Source organism: Lutjanus erythropterus, chromosome 6, assembly GCF_056507025.1.
Source record: "Lutjanus erythropterus isolate fLutEry1 chromosome 6, fLutEry1.hap2, whole genome shotgun sequence".
Lineage (NCBI taxonomy): Eukaryota > Metazoa > Chordata > Actinopteri > Lutjaniformes > Lutjanidae > Lutjanus > Lutjanus erythropterus.
The window spans coordinates 33950083-33956082 of NC_139322.1; positions in this window are offsets into that span (position 1 = coordinate 33950083).

Here is a 6000-nt window from a genome sequence, read left to right on the forward strand (position 1 = left end):
ATGTTTTTGAACCAATACAATCCATACACAAGAATAAAGACAGTTAATGTCGTAATGTCACTCACTGTCACACACTGACATGACTCACACCAATCACACATATTTTTCACTGGAAATGGGTGTGTAATTTGATGTTGTGTTGAGTGATGATTAGGGTGCGCTTTCTTTAGTAATGTATAAACTTATTACAACTTTCCCAAGAAAGGTGTCATGAGCAGTTCCTAAACCAATATCATTACTTGTGGAGCAGCAGCAGGTGAAGAATGACATCTAACAATATATATAATATACAAAGGTGTTTTCAAAAGTTAGATGGAATTTACACATTTACATGTAAAATTAAAAATGGGAAACATTCAAATTTGCCTTTTGCCAAAAGTTGGATGAGAAAATCAACACCTCTCTAGAATCAGGAGACGGGTAGCTTTATTTCACTACAGCTTGTTTTTAGTTTTTGTACAAAAATGGTTCTTCCCATGGTGCATCCTGGTGCCATGTGTTCCCCAGGTAAGTGACGCACACGCACCCCGCCATCCACGTGATGTAAAAGAAACCACGATTCATCAGACCAGGCCACCTTCTTCCATTGCTCCATGGTCCATGGTATTTTACCTCTTCATTGCATTAAATCAGATGTTATTGTGCTTTTCAAACCAAACCAAAATTATGTATTTTGTCAAATGGGGTGCAATTACTGCCATTTCTAGATTATTGGTTAATTATCAATAAATACATGTTTAATTGGTTAAATTCTTATTTGGCAATTAATCAGTTAATGATTAATCCTTAACTTCCTGTACAATCAGGCTCACCAAATATCTGACTTATTTTATTTCTTCATCTGAAAAGTTAACAAGGTCAGTCAGGCAGCAATTTATCATGAAAGCAATGCGATTACAATTTCAAGCGGTTTCAAGCACTTTATCCAAAATCCAAGCACTTTTCAAACCTTGAAAACACTGCATTATAATTCAAGTGATTTCAAGGATTTCCAGCACCATTATGGACCCTGCAATTTATACAAAAGTCTATGTTTGGGCTGGGGGGTCTCAGCTTTTCTTAGATACATGTAGGGAGGGCTCCAAGGAAAAAAGGTTGGGAACCACTGCTTTAGATGACTCAGTGTAAAGACTCTGCAGAACACTGGGATTTAATAGCAAGAACAAACACAATGACGTTCCTTTTAAATCCATTGCATCATCCCTGTAATAAAAACTACCTATGTAAAATGTATGTTTTATTGGTTTTTCCAATGTCAGAGTGTTGCTAATTCCACTCTTCAGTCATTTCTGAAACAGTTTGTGGTTTTGGATTACTTTAAGGAGTCAAGATGCTTCTCCATTAACACAAAAGAGGTGGATGAAATATATCACTGACTTGCATGAACATAATAAAACTCACATTAAATAAGTCACTTGTTGAACCTGAGACATGTAGGTTTTCTGGGGTCTCAGTAATTTGGTCAGATGTGGTCAGACATTTCTCTCCCCAGAACCACACCACTATGGCATGGCTGAAAAAATTATCACTCATTTTGATTCCACGTGCTCGGTTTAATTTCGAAAACTACTTGATTTCAAAATCCATGTGATCCATCAGGTCTGGAAGTGATTAATCAAAGTTTGCATACTTACTGTCTGTGGAGAAACTCTATGTCATGTGATGAATTCCAGAGAAAACTCATCTTGTTTTACATCATTTGCTGTGAACTCACACTGCAGGTATGTAGGTGTGAAGAAATGACAACTGTCACATTTCAAAAAACACAGTGCCACACAATGAGATGATCGTGATGTACAGCTGAATGTAAACTGCTGAGTGTAAGTTGTTATTTTTATCTCTGCCTGTGGTAAGTCTGCAGAGTCATGCAATCGCTTGCGTGTGTGCAGACCTGGAACATCAGCCTATTTATTACACACATCCATGACTGTATGCTGAAAGACCTCTGTGACACCCAATTCTTGAAAACCTTGAAAACCTTTTTTTGTGGCCTCACACTGTGGTTGCAGCTTTATGTGTTCATGTCCTCCCATTCTTGTGAACATGATATCTCAAGAACACCTTCAGGGAATTTCTTCAAACTTGACACAAATGTCTACTTGGACGCCAGGATGAACTGATTCGACGTCGGTGGTTAAAGGCAATGACCCAAAAACATAACGCCTCTGCCCACCACTGTCGCCAAAAGCATAACAACAGGCTTTTTAAAGTTTTTCAGATATTCTAAATTCCAGAAGTCCTTCAGCGTTCAGTCATGAATGTGCACAAATAAATTAGGCTAATGGGTCCAGTACTGTGCAAGATTAGTTGCAGGCAAAGTCCAGGTCCACCACACGCACGCACACACACGCATGCACGCGCATGCACGCGCACGCACGCACACGCACACACACACACACACACACACACACACACACACACACACACACACACACACACACACACACACACAAGAGATCACATGAAGAGATAATTATGACAAAATTTCACCAAAAGCCTGATAGGATATAATCAATGGTGGAGAGTAACTCTTTATGTGTATTAACAATATAATGTCTGCCCAAATTTGTGACTGGTAGTGTAATTGCACATAATTAAAATGCAAAGTGGGATTTATTACAGTTACTGGGAAAAATCTGTTATTAAAGTACATTTAGTAATTAAAATGTTGGCGATTACAAAGGCGTTACATCCAGATATTCTTTTCAGAGTGCCTGGCAGAGATGTGATCTCTACTAAGTAAACCCTTCTAGTATTTTCAAAGTGCTTTGTGATGAGGATATATAGTGTTTGGGTTGTTTTTCTAAATTAAGCCATTGTATACTGCATAAACTCCAATTACAAAATGTTCTACATTATAATGTGCTCATGTTCAGTTGTTGAATAACGAAATGTAAGCTTATTATGATGGCATGTTAAGTTTATGATTATAAATTTAAAGTGCTTTATTGCAACATCTAAATGCATGTTTTTGAACCAATACAATCCATACACAAGAATAAAGACAGTTAATGTCGTAATGTCACTCACTGTCACACACTGACATGACTCACAACAATCAGCACACATGCTCACACTAATCACACATATTTTTCACTGGAAATGGGTGTGTAATTTGATATTGTGTTGAGTGATGATTAGGGTGCGCTTTCTTAAGTAATGTATAAACTTATTACAACTTTCCCAAGAAAGGTGTCATGAGCAGTTCCTAAACCAATATCATTACTTGTGGAGCAGCAGCAGGTGAAGAATGACATCTAACAATATATATAATATACAAAGGTGTTTTCAAAAGTTAGATGGAATTTACACATTTACATGTAAAATTAAAAATTAGAAATATTCAAATTTGCCTTTTGCCAAAAGGTGGGTGAGAAAATCAACACCTCTCTAGAATCAGGAGACGGGTAGCTTTATTTAACTACAGCTTGTTTTTAGTTTTTGTACAAATTTCATGAGATATGACATATTAATATGTCAAGCAGTGAAATTAGCTTTTTTGTTGTCAAGGTGCTCATCACAAAATGTCAAACTATTCCTTAAAGATCTTAATTTATGGCAGTGGTTCCCAAATTTTTTCTGGCATGCCTGGCACGAGAGAAGTTCAACTTCCCCAACACCACAATTATTATCAATCATCAACAATAAATGAAGAAGCAACTGACAGCCGGTCAGCATGACAGCATCAGAAAACACTTGTTAATTTAACTCACTAACTCCGGAGTGATTATGCAGTAGGTTGCGGGCTGTAATCTAAAGTGTTACACTAATTACCTGTTAAAAATTCACCTCTGTGACCCCTCAGCAGAAATGTTAAGATATATTGTTGTTAAATACGTGTGTGTCATAGATTTTCCAGATGTTTTTACTCATCAGATGTCACAGCAGCTCATTCAAACAGTTAATATAATTTATAGAGGAGAATCCTGACATCTGGTGGACAGATGACACCACTGCAACTTGTCTAATCACCTTTTTTCTGTGTGTTTGTCTCCAGTGTAACAATGCACCACTTTCAGGGAAGATTTTAGATGAGAAATAAGCAATGCAGTAACAGAATATTGATCGATACTATCTAGTTTTACATATTGATCTGAGGTTTGTGAGCACAGTATGCTGCACTGAGAATGACCTGCTTCATCATCTGTTTGACTTTCTAAACTTGCTCCGTGCCAGAAAACACCCTTGACACGACTTTAAATCATTTAAAAATACAGTAAAGGCCTTTAAAATATAAAACAAACAATATCTGATGATTGTTTTTATGATAAGATTGATTTTTAAATAGGCATAAAACTAGGGCTGTGCCATATCACACCGTCCAGGATAGCATTGTTATAAATTCTTATGTGATAAAAAGCGTCATCTCATGATGTCAATGATATAGCGACACCCAAACATATTTGCATCTAAACGCTACCATGATTTTGCAGCGTCAAATAAGGATCTTAAAATCAATTCTAAAACGTACGGGAAGCCAATGGAGGGAAGCCAGGATTGGGGTGATGTGATGTCGTCTGTTAAAACCAGTAAGAGAGTGTGATGGAGCAGTGGTTTGATTTGATGTTGTGTTGAGTGATGAGTAGGGTGTGCTTTTCTTTAGTGACATATGAACTTAACATAATTTTCCCGAGAAAGGTGTCATGATTGCGTAAATGGCTTCCAACGTTTTGTGGTTTCCTCTGCACACGCCTGTCTGTGGCTGCAAGCCAAACCCCAGTAGCGATCATCTTTAGCAGTTATTAAACCAGTATCATTACTTGTGGAGCAGCAGCAGGTGAAGAATGACATCTAACAATATATATAATATACAAAGGTGTTTTCAAAAGTTAGATGGAATTTACACATTTACATATAAAATTAAAAATGGGAAATATTCAAATTTGTGTTTTAGATTAGTTGTAGAAGTTAGATGAGAATATTTAATTTTTGTACATAAATGGTTCTTCCCATGGCGCATGCTGGTGCCATGTGTTCCCCAGGTAAGTGACGCACACGCACCCCGCCATCCACGTGATGTAAAAGAAAACATGATTCATCAGACCAGGCCAACTTCTTCCATTGCTCCTTGGTCCAGTTCTGATGTGGCCTGCAGCTATGAAGCCCCATACGCAACAAACTGTGATGCACTGTGTATTCTGACACCTTTCTATCAGAACCACCATGAACTTCTTCAGCAATTTGAGTAACAGTAGCTCGTCTGTTGGCTCAGACCACACGGGCCAGCCTTCGCTCCCCACGTGCATTAATGACCCTGTCGCCGGTTCACCACTGTTCCTTCCTTGGACCACTGCAGACCGGGAACACCCCACAAGAGCTGCAGTTCTGGAGAATTTGGTCCTTGTCAAACTCGCTCAAATCCTCCATTTTTCCAGCATCTAACACATCAACTTTGAGGACAAAATGTTCACTTGCTGCCTAATATATCCCACCCACTAACAGGTGCCATGATGAGGAGATAATCAGTGTTATTCACTTCACCTGTCAGTGGTCATAATGTTAGACCTGATCGGTGTATATCCACATTACTGTTGACAGTTTATCAAAAATCTTATTGTGTTAATATTTTGTGGTTAAAAGAACTCTTAGCAGCTGAAATGATTAAATGATTTTTGGGTGTACTATCCTTTTAAGTTATGTCAAGTTATGTTATGTACTATCCCTTTAAGTTATGTCAAATGAATGCACATGATTAGAGATATGATATTACAGAAAGACAAGATTATGGTTCAAATGGGTCAAATCAAAATAGTAACCTTTTTATTTTTGTCAAAGAAATTTTGATACAAAAGGGCATATTGGGACCCATTAATAATTCACAAGTACAAACCTGCATGTTTCTCTTTTTTTTTTTTTTACCCAGTATGTAGCGACAAAAATAAAATTTGTAAAACAAAAAAAAAAAAACAGAATATATGTGACTGATTGTTAAGTTGCTGGATAAGTTTCCCTTAAAAGCACTTTTAACAGCGACTGGATCAGTGCTGGAGTCAAATCACT